This window comes from Vigna radiata, chromosome 9 (assembly GCF_000741045.1).
Source record: "Vigna radiata var. radiata cultivar VC1973A chromosome 9, Vradiata_ver6, whole genome shotgun sequence".
Classification (NCBI taxonomy): domain Eukaryota; kingdom Viridiplantae; phylum Streptophyta; class Magnoliopsida; order Fabales; family Fabaceae; genus Vigna; species Vigna radiata.
Window position 1 is genome coordinate 15,278,655 of NC_028359.1, and position 15,929 is coordinate 15,294,583.

The following is a 15,929-nucleotide window of genomic DNA, read 5'->3' on the forward strand; positions in this document are numbered from 1 at the left end:
TAAGAATGCTTCTTTATTCATTAATGCCAACGTCCCTCACTAAAATACTTAAACCCGATCCCTCGGTCAATAAGCCTGTCCCTAATTACCAGTTCATACAATTCCTAGCATTCCTGGTAAAAAGATGTGAAAATCAAGAGGTTAAGACGACTAAGACTCATACCCTCATCCCTTAGCAATATAACCCTTAGGAGTAATTCAACAAGGACCTAATTTGAAAGGAACCTCCCGGCACTCATGCAACTCAAAGATAATGCTATTGTATAAGCAAGAATAAGAATAGATGAATTACTCTAACAATTAATGAAAAAAGCATATAAAATTAAGAATCAATTCAAATACATGAGAGTTTACAATGTTACATCATTCCCAACCAATAAATAGAAATTAGTTCCCCATAGACATGAGAGAACCTATGAATAATGGAAGAAAAGGAACAATGAAAAGACTAAGAATTGGCTGGGAGAGTATTGTTATGCTCGCTTCTGCCAGGGATGTAAAACCTAGAGCCCCAGGGTCCTTTAAATAATGCCAAACGCGTCCCAAATTGCGGCCCGGTCTAAAAGAATCAAATCAGAGTGGAATCAGGGCCCGTTCCACGTCAAATCTCGCTCCAGCGTCGTAAGGAGCTCACGTGGTTCTCAATGCTTGAGCTAGGAGCGTCCGTCGCCCGGGCGACCAGCGTTGTTTTCCAGCTCGCTGTTCTGCGTTTCTGTCACCTGGTCTTCGCTTGGGCTTCGGGTTTTCTCCCTTCTTGGTGTCTTTTTGACCCCTTTTGAGCTCCATCTTCATGGCTTGTCACTTCCTCTTCCATTATTGCTTCAATCTCTGTCAAAACAAGGGGAATTTGTTATAAAACAGTTAAAATCAACCTCAACTCTCTTATTCACGCAATTTACTGAAAATATATGAGTTCAAGCAAGTTTCTATGTGAAAAAGGGTGCTTTTAGTATCAAAATCATATGGCAAATAACGATATTTTAATCCATTATCAATTACAGCACATTTCTAAAAGTAAAAAGATCACAAGCACCTTTATGAACTTATAGTTGTTGTGACAAAGTTCTAGTCCAGTCGAATACACCTATAATGCATTCGACTATGCTAAAATCTTTAAGATCAAACCAGAAGCACCTTCTTTGTGCACATGTTGATCAACCAGTATGCGTAATTGACTCCTCAATATGAATCTTTCTCAAGAAAGATCACCACCGTCTTCTTGGAGAATTCTTGGAGCTTCCTAAACTGAGAATTTTCTCTAAAACAGGACAATGAAAATGTTAGATCACAAAAGTCTCAGAACAAATCGTGTTCTGTTCTATTTATAGTTTTCCTGTCATTCTTAGTCGAATAGTCTACTAATCCAATCGACTGTATTAAAACAGTTATAACAGGTAGTCAACATAAAGGCTCCTCAGTCAACCAAATCAATGCTCATTTATGACAGTTGACCCAGTTAGTCAATCCTAACTAACTTTTGAAAATATAGCTGTTGAAGCAAGTAGGCATAACAAAATTCCAAAATAAACAACAATACAGTCGAATGGGTGTTTCACACTGTTGACTGACACATGAAAAATCACTTTGAAATTCTTTTCAACTCAAAATCTCATCAAGCACGTGTTCACAAAATCTGTACAAAGATTTTAGCTTAGTCGAATCTATTACCAGTGTAGTCGACTGAACTACACCTTTGTCACAATAAATATAAGTTCATAAAAGTGCTTGTGAGCTTTTCTTCAGAAATGTGCAGAAGTAATCAAAATCATTTTAGCACACATTTCAATACAAGCATGTTCCATACATGTAACACATAATCAATCATAGGAACATACATGCAAAACAACAAAACATGTTCAACACAAGCATTGTTGAAATCAATAAAGTATATCAGTTGAACGTGTAACACTAGAACATATGTACTGTTATTAAGCAATGTGTTGTCATCATCAAAAACCAATTTGATATAGAGTTAATCTCCCCCTTTTTTGATGATGCACAACCACGATTAATAACTCAACCATGTTTGTACAGTTCCACAAATAACAGAGTAAAGCAGATTGCATAATCAATAAAGATAGTTCAGTTACTCTGCAAACATGGCAAAAATATCATCTAGCAGATACAGTATGATACATCAATTCTCCCCATATAGACTTTCTCTCATACACTCATGAATACTCTTCCCCTTTGTGCATTAACAAAAAAGGAATGCTTTGATATTTATGCAGTTTTGAAAACAGAGAAGCATCAAACAAATATGCAGTTTTTAAAATAACAGTGATGCTCTCAAAATCACAAGTTCATCACAATGACATATGTAAACTCCCCCTGAAATGTAGGTGTGTGTGATGAAACAATGTGTAAAGAAGTGATACTCCCCTTGTCATTATGCATGTATTTCAAAAACAGATTGTTGCACAATGCAGAATATCACAAGTCTATCACCAGTATAAGCACATATTTGTATCATTGGTACACAATTCAATCACATATATAAGCAATGACACAAATATCATTGGTACACAATTCAATCACATATTTAAATCATTACAGAAGTCAATTTACAAAAAAGCATGAGAGTTATAGCACAATTGACTTCAATCATAGCACAGTCGAATCAATCATTTTACATTATTATCATTAAGAATTCCAAGTTCATTTCTAATTGTAAAAAATCTTTCTTTACTCAATGGTTTTGTAAAGATATCAGCCCACTGATGTAATGTATCAACATACTCTATTTTAATTTCACCCTTATTTATATGATCTCTAATAAAACAATGTCTTATTTCAATGTGCTTAGTTTTCGAGTGTAGGATGGGATTCTTGGTTAATTTTATAGTGCTAGTACTGTCACATTTCAAAGGAATATTTTCTATCTTAATGCCATAGTCCTCTAATTGACTCTTTACCCAAAGAGAATGTGCAAAACAGCTTCCAACAGCTATGTACCCAGCTTCTATGGTAGATAAAGCCACAGATGCTTATTTCTTTGAATGCCAAGAGATCAATGATGAACCAAGTAAGTGACATGTTCCATTAGTGCTTTTTCTATCTAGCTTGCAACCTCCAAAGTCAGAATCATTGTATCCATTTAGAAAAAAGATTTGTGCCATTTGGATACCATAGTCCAAGGTTCTTAGTACCTTTGAGATATTTTAAAATTCTTTTAACAGTAGTAAGATGTGATTCTTTAGGAGCAAATTGAAATCTAGCACATAGACAAACACTACGCATGATGTCAGCCCTACTAGCAATAAGATAAAGTAGTGATCCGATCATACCTCGATACATTCTTTGATCTACACTTTTTCCAGCTTCATCTAGATCCAAGTAACAATTAGTTGCCATTGGAGTACCAACGTCTTTGCATTCTGACATCTTGAATCTTTTCAACAGATCATTGCAGTATTTAGATTGATGGATGAATATGTCGTCTGTGGTTTGCTTTACTTGTAGTCCTAGGAAGTATGTCAACTCTCCCATCATAGACATTTAAAATTCTTCCTACATGACTTTTGAAAACTCTTTGCATAGCATAGGATTAGTTGAACCAAAAATAATGTCATCAACGTAAATTTGTACATACAGTTTATCACTATTTGAGCTTTTTATGAAAAGAGTGGAATCAACTTTTCCTCTTGAGTATCCTTTCTTTATAAGAAATTCACTTAGCCTTTCATACCATGATCTTGGTGCTTGCTTCAATCCGTATAAGGCCTTTTTGAGCTTGTAAACATGATCAGGGTATTCAAAGTCTTCAAAACCGGGTGGTTGCTTCACATATACTTTTTCCTTGATATAACAATTCAGAAAGGCGCTCTTAACATCTTCTAAAATTCCATCATGAGCAGCAACGTTGTGTGCAATTCAAGTCCCAAAATATCAATCAATATTTTCCCTGCAATTAAAAATGCAAATAATTAGCTCAGAATATTCAAATTAATTAAAATTAGAATTTTCGGTCAAATTAAGCATAATTAGGAAAAACGGGAAAATATCGGACAATTGAGCACAATTCCCTGATTAATCCTAGCACAATAAACCAAGTGAAACCAATAAAATATCGACTCATCAGAAGTTGACCTTTGTTTTGTGTTTTTCTGATGTTATTCTTTTGTTGTTCTGATTCTCGCTATGCCCTATGTCAACCTTTCTTGTTGTTGATCAAGATGTAGTATAGGTTGTGATGAACGGTTTCATGAACATATGATGTTTTGTAGTGTAAAGTAGGGTTGTATACTTCTTCTTGGTAGGGTCAGAATGTATGTACAACACACTAGGTACATGTATTGTCTTTAGAATATGCGATTTTGATTTCTTCTTAGCACTGATGTTATAATGTTTAGCTTGTTCAAGTGATTATGTGAGCTATGAGAGTGGAATTGGTTGTTTTGCTAGTTTAGCCATGGAAATGCACCCTTGACAGTTGGCTATTACTTTTGATCATAATGCAGTGCTTAATAATGTGTTATTGACTACTTCACATGGTCGTGCCTCTAATTTGTTAGGTGTAGCCAACCTAAGATGGTGTTGTGTGTTCCTTTGAACAAACTAATTCTCATGGTCGATTTCCAGCTTGATTTATGTGTTGTCTCTAGTTAGTATTGGCTGTTTTAGTTGGACCATTCTACAAGAGTGAGTTATAAATGATTTAGGTTGTTTGGACTTGGATTTGGCTAAATGCTAGCATAAGAAGTGGCATTTGACAACAACATTAGATGCAAATCATAATTCAGTTTTGACTCAAAATTTATCAAAGTTATATGGTGTAGGGCCTAGCTAGAGTATAATATGATATTGTGTGTCCTTGGTTTGAAAGGATTTTTGTCCCCTAAAATCTCAACAAACCTAAATTCCCCACTAATGTAGTATAGGGACAACCTAGGGTTTAATCCAAGGACATGGTACTTATTAAGTTTTAGAAAGGTAGAATTATAGCCTAATTATTTATTTACTAAAAACTAGGTGGGGAAAATAAAATGAATTTTAAAAAGAAGAGAAACTAAAAGATAATGCATGAGAAACAAGTAAAGAAACCAAGTGCTTAACATGAAAGAAATATGTAAGTAGTTGTTAGAATAGATGTAGATGAAAAGATTCAATGCAAATGGTAAACACAGAATCAATAATAGCAATGTTTTAGAGATGAATGAATGCATGAAACCTAAACTAAAACCTAAATTTACACGAACAACTACTGTTCTATGTTTACTTATGCAAATAAAAAAAATAAAAAAACTAACTAGAGAAACTAAAATGCTAAAAATCAAAGCCTAATAGTTAAACTGAAAAAAAATGAAAAATGTACGTGATTAATCCTAATTAAAGAGAAAAAAATATAAAACTGAAATAGAATTAAAGCAAATTTCCTAAATCTATCATCTATGAACCCAACTGAACAAAGAATCATAGAAAGAATTTTTATAAGAACAATTTTCAGATTTAACAAATATTGATTTGGTGAAAAAAGTCTCGGTCACATCCTGTAAAATAAAGCCCAATCTTCTTGCCCAGACCGATCAACTTGGGCTGGCTTCCGTTGGACCGTGGAGCTCGCGTCCATAATTGCTTCGTCGCAGCATTTCTCCACCACGCTGGAACCCTAGCTCGTGGGTTTAAAATTGGGGAAAAGCCTTCCAGTGTGATTTGATCTCCTTTGCCCAAATGAATATGGTCTTGCCTTACCCCCAAAGACTGTAGTAACATTCGAAAATGCATAAGTTTCATTCAAACATCTCAAGGGCTTCAGCAATCAACAACCCAATTCCATGTCAGTAGCCCAATCTCATCACCAGCATTGGCTCAAAATCAAATACATCAGTGCCCCAAATCAACACTGATCCAATTCGTGCACAGCCTCTTCGCAAAGCTTCATTTACATCTTAGACCACTCAATGATTTACTACAGATTAAAACATTGGGCTTTTTAATTCAGCCCAAACAGCCAAAGAATTGATCTGCAAAAGGAAATTTAAGAAAGGTTAAAAAAATTAAAATCCACAAAAGCAACTAATATTTATTTTTATGAATATTTTTATCTAAAAACTTATTTATTTAAGAACTATTTATTTAACTAAAAAGGAGAAATTAACACTATTTTTACAAAAACCTATTTTTTTCCTAATTACCCTAAACTACCTTGATTCTAGAAAATTAAAAGCTAAACTATCCTAAAAGAAGAATATTGACACACAAAAATGGGAAAAATAGAGTTAACACACCCCACACTTAAGGAACTACCATCCTGGGCAGGGAAAACTAAAATCAAAACAAAGATCAAAGACTCAATTTACAAAATGAAAGACCCCCAACAAAACTCAGAAATAGTGGTTTATTCACAACTCAATCCATCCTGCCAATTTCGTCATTTCACAACCATTTCTTCAAACAAAATTGCACAATCATATTTCTCAACATTAAATCTCAGTATCAGCAATCCAAGCATTTAAACAACAACTAGATTCAACCAATTTCAGCAAGGAACATAAGCTGAAAAGCAGGAATCAATTTCAACCTCACATGAACAAGTGTTTGCACTCATTTTCACTCAAGTATTTAGGGTGTCCTGTTTCACTCACTCATGACATGTCAACCTCTATTCTTAACTTTGAAAAGACTCTAAGTGAAAGTGCTCAGCTCATGGTTTCATCTAGATCAATAGGTCTTTAGTGGCTTGTGATGTACATGGTATGAAAAGGTTAGAAAACACAAGGGTAATGGATGTAGAAACTATGAATAACAAGGGAGAACCTAGAACTCAGTGCACTCTATGTTTAACTTTGGCCAGTCAAAACTTTTCTTTCTTTCTCTCTTGTTTTCAATTCTGCCAGGTCTTATTTTCAATTCTTTTGCATTTTTCTCTTTTTCAGACCTGCTCTTTTCTTTTTTTTATTATCACAACCAAAATTACGCACTCATTTTTTTTTACTCTTTCACCCCCTAGCCTTATTTTTCAATTGCACTCACCAAGTTTCAGCTCCCCCTAATTCTCACAAGTCTCTACAGGTTGGGTATGTAATGGAAAGGGGCTTGTAATGAATGGAAATAAAGAAAAATAGGCTAAGGCTCAAAAAGAAAGGTACAATAGATAAAACTGAAATGGTTAAGCTAAGTGGCTTTGGATGAAGAAAAAGAATGCCTAAATCATGTCTAAATTCTACCAACAGCAAGCTTATCACAGAAAGTCAATGCAAAATCAGTATTAAAAGCCAAACATGCATGAAATCACGTAAGAAAGACAAAAATTGGGCCCAACATCTCTCTAGGTTAAGAAATGCTAAAACTGACTTGCTACCCTGTTTTATGCAAAAATTGCTTTATTGGACTGAACTCAGATTGCCCAAATGAATAGGGTAGAGCCTTACCCTCAAAGACTGTAGTAGCGTTCCAAAACGCATCGTTTCATTAAAACCTCTAAAGGGCTTCAGCAATGAACAACCCAATTCCATGTCAGCAGCCCAATCTCATCACCAGCATTGGCTCAAAATCAAATACATCAGCGGCCCAAATCAAAAAAAAAAAAAGTAGTGGCTTTCCATTCAGCACTGATCTAATTCGTGCACAGCCTCTTCGCACAACTTTATTTATGTCTAACACCACTCAATGATTTACTACAGATTAAAACATTGGGCTTTTTAATTCAGCCCAAACAACCAAAGAATTGATCTACAAAAGGAAATTTCAGAAAAGTTAAAAAAAATTAAAATCCACAAAAGCAACTAATATTTATTTTTATGAATATTTTTATCTGAAAACTTATTTATTTAAGAAGAACTATTTATTTAACTAAAAAGGAGAAATTAACACTATTTTTAAAAAAAACCTATTTTTTCCTAATTACTCTAAACTACCTTAATTTTAGAAAATTAAAATCTAAACTATCCTAAAAGAAGAATATTAACACACAAAAATGGGGAAAAATAAAGAGTTAACATCCAGTTTTGGCGTTTTGCTTGCGGTTTTGCTTGTTTTATTTCGTGTGTAGGGAGGGACTATCCAAGCATGTTGGCTAGTGTATCATTGCTCCACTTATATATACCACAAGGTCTCTTCAAAGTTAGTTATTATTTGTATTTATTTTACAGTTTCGAAATCAATTGGGGTGCTATGAGTGTGGGTATTACGTAATGAAACACATGCACACCATTATATGTACAAAAATTACTGATTCATGGAATAAGGTATTAAAAAACTGACTAAATACTTTTCTAATTGTTCATTACAATATTGTTTTAACTCCATTATTTTATTTGGTAGAATTTTAATTATTCATCTCCAATAGAAGGTCCAAACATGAAAGACATTAGAACCAAATGAGTTTCTTTTATTTTTAGTGTTAGTAACTTGTATAAACTTTATTACAATTTAGTATTGTATAAGTAGGTTAATGTAATATTTGGATTGAATATAGTTTTATGCACAAATAATGTTTTAAATATTATTGGACAATTTAAGGTATGAAATGAATTTCATATATTATTTGTTCGATTGAATTTGTTGATTTCCAGGTAAATTGATCGGGTGAGATGGTAAAATAGGAAATAACTTAAAAAAAAACAACATTTTTATGACGTACATGACATTGTCTATCATAGTATATAAAATGTAAAACAACATGTATAAAACTTAAAATAAAACACAAGTTTTTATGACGTACATGACTATATATGTCATAGTAGGTTAATTATAAATAACACGTATTATGATAGGTGAATGAATAACTGTCATAGAACATAGGAGATATTATGATAGGTAAAAATAACTACGTCATAAAAGTTGAAATATTATGATAGGTAAACAAATCTACATCATAATAAATTAGATATATTATGACAAAAAATACATCATAGTAAATTGAATCCATTATGAAATACTTTTCCGTTACGTCATAAAATATACATACCATGAATGCCAAAACTATAATGTCATAACACCTATTCTAATATGTCCATTTTACTTGTCTGTTTTTTCTATATTAGTAAAAATCTAATCAATAAAAATTTATTCTTATTATCTCGTTATCTCAGCTATATGATGAGATATAATCAGATTTTAAAAGAAATGAGGTATAAAGAAAAAAAAAAAGAAATTTAAGGGAAGGAAACAGAGAAGCAGGGGAAAGGGGGTGGAGTGGCCACTAGCATTACACTTTCTAAATTTTTTAATTTTTCTATTAACTTTTGAAAACATGTTTTAATTTTTTATACCAAGGAATTGACCTAAATTTTAATCAAAAGAGAAGTTTTAATTAACTTTCAAAAACAATATCATTTAGACAAATTCTTTTTACACCTCCATACTTTTCTACCTCTATTCCTATAATTATGAAAATTTTTGTTTTGTTTTTTTGGATTATATAATTTTTAATTAATAAATGATTTCAGATTATATAATTTCAAAATTATTTATTTTTCATAAAAAAATATTTTTGAATTGCATAAAGTAAAAAACTGATTTACGGATTACACAATTTTATAAATTATATTTTTAACCTTATTTAATTTGTGGAAGTTACTTAAAATTTTCAAATTGTATGATCATGCAATCCAAAAGCTTTTTGAATCATACTATCTGGACTCTATTCAAAAGCTTTTTGCACAATCCAAAATCATTTTCAAGCATGGGAAATTAAATATTCAGGAGGGTGCAGGAAAAAAATATATAGGTGTAGAACGATTTTATATTCTATTATTTATTTTATAAGATTAATAAAATTTAGATTATTCAGATGACTAGTTAATTAAGTTAGGTTTTTCAAATTTGGATAAATGACATAAATATAGTTAATTTTTAAGTAAATAAATAATATGAATAATTTTAGTAATTATTGTTATAATAGATTATAATTTTATATTACTTATTATTAAATTTTATAATAACAATATTATATTAAAAATAAAATTTTAAATTTTAAATATATTTATAAATTTATAAATATTAAAATATAAAATCAATTTAAATTAAATATCTATAAAATGTTAATTCTCGACCATAATTTCCTGTCTTGCTCGGTTTTACTTATTTAATTATCCAATCTAAATTTAATAGTATATTTAAATTTACCTGTCGGATTAAAGTTCAGATACGTTTTTTTCTTACTCATACCATGAAGTCATGATTGTAATTTTTTATACCAACTTTAAAATTGTCCACAATCTTTCCTTTCCATTAAAAAATAAATAACTCAAATTTTTTAACCTGTAAGTCATTCTCAGAAACATTTGTAACTTAAAAAAGAAATAGTATAATTTAAATAGAATTACAAGTGCTGTTATGTTTTTACAAATTAAAAACACTCAAATTTATAATAAAATAGGAGTTGATTACATTTTTTTCTAAAAAAAACCTATGGATTGACCCTAATTCATAGGATTTTTGTAGATATTTTAGTTCTATGGATTTTTTCTGTGAAAAGCCTTATGGTTCTGTAGATTTTTCTGGTCCTACCTCTCGTAAGTCAGACTCAAACCATGTAAGAGAAATCAAACTATGTAAAAGGGTCAAATTGACGGGTATCGTAGCCATCACAACTATGGTTGATAATAAATTACTTCATAATTGTCGTGGTTTCACCTAATTTTTTTGACACGTAATATGTGTCTCGTACAATCTTAAACACATGTGTCGTGAAGATTAGTCGGAACTGTGATAAAGTGACAGCACGCGATTGTCTGATGCGTTCATGTTAAAGTTGTCGTTTTTGTTCGTTTTATTGTTTCAAGCTTTTCCATTTATTTGGGAGATACGTATATATGTATATGATTTAGCATGTGCATGGTTTTGTATTTCATTGTTAGGTTTTGAAATAAAAAATAGTAGGAAACCTCATCACTTGTACATAGATGCTGGTTTGGTGGTCGAGGTTTCTTTCTCACTGTGTGTCTGAAGACTGCATGTCATGACAGTAAATAAATATTATCCAGTTTCTCGTGTAGTTTTTCTCTTCATTTTTCATCAATGGTTAAGTTTATTTATGATCAATATGAATATAGTTATTATCAGTGATTATGAAGTGAGTATTTTTCAAAAAAATACTAATTGTATTTATAAAATTAACATGGGATTGTTGATCTATATTTTTATTGAAATAATACTTACTTCAAGTATATAATAACAATGTGTTACTAATAAATAAACGATATATTATCATAAATAATAACCATAATACTAAACAACCGATCAAGATTAATTATGTTATCTGGATATTGCCCTAATAGATATAGTTTGGGCTCCTTCAAAATGAAAAGGTTTAATGAATTTTACTGCGTCATACTCTTTAGTATGTCTATTTGGTCAAAGCTACAAAAACTATTTATGGATTAAAAACTTAATTGGCATATACTTTTATCTATTAAATGGTAAAGTTAACCCTTTTCCCTACTTTGCATTTTATTTCTACATTTAAAGTCAACTCTTTCCAGCTCGTGTTAGGTATAATGTTGGTTGTGAGCAACAACAAAGTTTTTACTCATAAGTTCTTGAGGACTAAAGGAGATTGTCTTGTTTGTAAAAACAAATTTGAGTTAATGAAAAATTAAGGTTTTCTCTCGTCTCTAGGTGTTTCTTTGAAACTTTTGCCTTTATTTTTTAATTTCATCATTCAAAGGGGTGAATCTTTATCACTTGTCTTCAAAATTCCTCCAAGTGGTGTGGTTTCTCCCATTTCTGCATACATTTCCATTGATTTGACATCTTTTATCTTTTCCATTTTTGTTCAATTTCACTGTTAGTTAAACCAATTTGGTACAAACAACCGTAGCATCCCAAATTTGAAACGAGGAGTTCATCAATTAATAATGGTTGTTTTGAGGACAGTTTCATTAGCTCTTCTCTTGCTGACATGTGAGTCAAAGTCTCATATTTAATAGAAATAAAAAAGTTGAACAATATATAAAGATAAAAGATCCATTAACCCATATGAACATAGATAGCGCTTGAGAAGAATAGATAACACTTATTTAAAAAAGCGTTATCTAAACCTATGCCAATAGATAGTACTTTTTTTAGAAAAGCACTATCTATAGATAATTAATATTATTTTTTTATTTATAAATTAAAATAGATCAATAGACAGCGTCTTTTTAAAAAAGCGCTATCTATTGAGTGTTTTAAAAAAATTTGAAAAAACGTTTTCAAGAACATGTTCTTTTATCTTTCTCGTACTAGCTTTGAACACAAATTTTCTCCCTTTTTCCATTCATAACGTTTTTCAAAATAATATTATCTATATTTATTTATATTATTATATTTAATTAAAAATTTAAAATAAACTAATAGAGTGTTATTATTTAATGATATATTTATTATAAAAATAAAAAAAATTCGGCATATTTTCTTTATTTAACTCTGAAAACGTATTTCTTTTGTTCGTACACCTTTGCATATGGTGTTACTGTTCGTATGAGCTTAAAGCATTGGTTTTGGTTTTAGAAGGTTAATTCAAAGGTTAGTTCAATTCTTCTCTTCTTCTCCCTTCATTCTTTGTTCTGTTTTTCTTTTTGTCTAAAACCAAAAAAAAAAAAACTAAGGTTACCCAAATGGAAGAAATAGCGGCATGAGCACGAGAGAGAGGAAGAGAAGGCTTCAATGCCAAATCCATAGGCCATGAGAAGTAGACAAGGTCAAAAATTTCCGAAGCTCATTCTTCCTTTCTTTTTTCTCATTTTCTCTCTTCTCCCATCTCTTTTTTATTCTTTTCGAAAACTCTAAGAGAAAGAGGGATTCTTGGTGCGGCTAGGGGAAGAAGAGAATCTGAGGCTCAAACGAAGTAACGGAAGATAGAATTTAAGAGGGGAGGCGAGATTTCAAGGTGAGTAATGGAGAAAGGGAGAAACCCTAAATCCTAGACGAATGGGAGGTTCTTTGGTGCGAGAGCAAGAGAGAAGAGCAGCAACACGTTTTGGAAAAAAAGGAAAAGAGGACACGAGACGGAGGAAAACCATGAGCAACGGGCGCCGAAAGTGAGAACTGAGGTACTCGAAGAGTTTTCACTATTTGGGTTTTAATTGGTTGTTTGAATATGTTGCAACCTATATTTTCTCTTAATACATGCTTCCTTTTGTGTTATGCAAATTAGGAATAAATATATCAATTTTTCTGGAAAGGGGAATGGGGATTTTCTGGTTGATAAATATATATTAGTGTAGTGGTTTTGTGATGTTTATACCGTGACTGTGTGAGCTTAATTGCTTCTAAGGTGCAGCAGTGGTGTTTATTAATTTATTAGTATTTTAAAACTATGAGCAATCTTATTTGGCTATCTATAGTGGACATGATGATAAGCTGGAAAATTGTAAATGTTCTATTGTGGGTCTGGAAGGTGTGAGTTTACTAATAATAACATCTGGTGCTTTGGACTTCAAGGATTACTGCATATGGGTCCAATGGTGAGGGCTGTGAAGCTTTGGAGCTTTTTACCAAATGTTGCAATCCGATGTAAAACCTGATAGGGTTACTTTTCTTTCTATAAATGGGATGAGGTAAGTGGCCTTTACATGTCTCTAACAAAAATCCAAGAACAAAAAGAAATTTGCCTTTGCTTTGCTGGATAGATTAAAGCTGATAGATTCGGTAGTTAGCACAATACCATTTTATGCTTACGTAGGGCAATTAAATTTGATGCATATCTAACTATTCTTACGGTTTGCTTTATCCATACCAATTTGTTTATGGTAATAATAAATCTCTCCTGTAACTATCTGATGGTTTTCTTAATCTTATGCAAAAGATGGATAATAATTTAAATGGGTATCTTGTTTTTAATTTTCCCCCACTTTGTTCTCATAAACATCGTCAAACGAACTTTGGGATTGTTTCTTCATTAGACTATAAAAATATTTTTATATTGATTAAAATTGATTTCTTATATCTGTATTCACATATATAGAAACAAGAGATTTAAAACTGATATAAAATTTAAAAATCTTATACCGGTTTAGTGATATATTAAAGGATTATTTTTATTGATAAAGTTGGAATTACTTTTACTTTATTAAATCACAATTATTTTTTAATTTGTGTAAGTACATACTTTTCTCAAATGTTAGAGGCTTTTTCTCAACTAGTTCCACCAATTTTTTTTTCTTCGTATTAAAACCTTTTTATGAAACAAAACTAAAATACCACTTATTAATTATTAGATTAATTTTCAAGGTGAGGAAGATTTATACTAAAATGAGCATGACTATTAAAATTCTCATAGGCATAGTATGTTTCCGTGTTTGTTTTTCTATCTAGAGTGAGATATTTGATAATGGTCTAAAAACCGTTATTTTCATACTTAAATTTGATATTAAAGCACACTCTTTATGACTTAAAATGAGCTTAAAATCAGGTAAAACACTTAATTGTATCTTGTGAGAGTCAAAAGTTAGTTTTAGAGATATTATTATTGTTTTACATTGTTTTGCAGGGTTTTAAGGTGAATTAAAGATGGAAGTGAAGTAAGGTGGACTTAGACCCATGAAAGAAGGAGAAAAATGATGAAAAGAAAGGTCAAGTGCGCCGCTCAGAGCTAGAATGGACCGCTGAGCGCTCAGAGCGATTAGAGGGAAACCGCTCAGCGGCAAAACTAACCGCTAAGCGGCCAAAGCGACAAGAGGAAAACCGTTGAGCGGTGAACTTAGGCGCCTGGGTGGTTATCTATTTTTATTAGCTAGATTCTGTAATATTTCTATTATCTTTTTGGGCTTATATATAGCCCCAGTGCGAATCAAAACACATTCTTTTGGTAGAAAGAAACACTGCAAGAAAAAAATTCATTATTTACAGCCCAAATCCGTATATAAAGCCCAAAATCCATATAGAATTGTTGGTTATATACAGCTTATATACGGGCAAAAATCCGTATATAAAACCCTCGTAGGTAAATTTATATACGGATATATCCGTATATAAGTTATATACGAAAATATCCGTATATAAGTTATATACGGATATATCCGTATATAAATTATATACAGAGATATCCGTATATAATTTATATACGGTTATATCCATATATAAGTTATATACGGGTATTTCCATATATAACCTATATACGGATATTTCCGTATATAAGATCCATATACAGCAGCTGAGTTTTGTTATGCATAGACGGTTCCCCAGCTAGTTCGAGCAAGAATATTCAATATTCACAATTCATATATGATTCAACACTCACAATCAGACCAGACCTGGGTATTCAACACTCACAATCAGACCTGGATATTCATCATTCACAATCAGACCTGGATATTCAACATTTACAATCAAACCTAGATACTCAACATTCACAATCAAACCTGCATGCTCAACATTCACAATCAGACCTGGACATACAAATAAGTTTTTGCTATTCATAATATTGTTTACATCAATATAATTGCAACATTAAACATGAGTTAAAACACCAATTTAAGTTCATCAAGTGGTTCTAGCTAGTATCTAAATAAGTTCAACAGTAGGTAATGGAAATAAGTTGTGTAAAAAGGCCTAATAATCCATATATCTATTTCCATCTGGTAGTGGTCGCTGATCCGGTGATTGGTGGTCCTGTAGTTGTTGTTCTGGTGGTTGCTGGTCTGGTGGTTGTTGTTCTGCAGCTTGTTGTTCTGCTTAGACATCATTTGGTGCTTCAGTTTGAGCTGGAAATTTTGGACGTTTAAAAAGTCTTGTGCAGTTGCGACTGCCGAAGGTGGAAGGAATGGCAGGAGGATGCCAAGAAAGCCTTGAAACTTCAAGCTGCTGACCATATTGTTGTACCTACGATCTAAGGTTAATAATTTCCTCTGAATTTTGTTGCTGAGCGGAAGAAGATGCCTATGTCTGTTGGACGTAACTATCGACACAGTCATCTCGGGAACTGACATTTCCAATCCCGTATACACGTCCCTTGTATTTTCCACCAGCAGCCTCTAACCAACATCGGTTTCTCAATCTTTCCT

General features: G+C 31.9%; 1 long non-coding RNA gene across 1 annotated transcript; it reads left to right on the forward strand.

The window, feature by feature from the left end:
- The first annotated feature begins 12,351 nt into the window (after positions 1 to 12,351).
- On the forward strand, positions 12,352 to 13,066 carry LOC111242575. Its single transcript, XR_002669769.1, has 3 exons — positions 12,352 to 12,450; positions 12,534 to 12,625; positions 12,743 to 13,066. It is a non-coding gene; the product is annotated as an uncharacterized LOC111242575 (long non-coding RNA).
- The last annotated feature ends 2,863 nt before the right edge of the window (positions 13,067 to 15,929 follow it).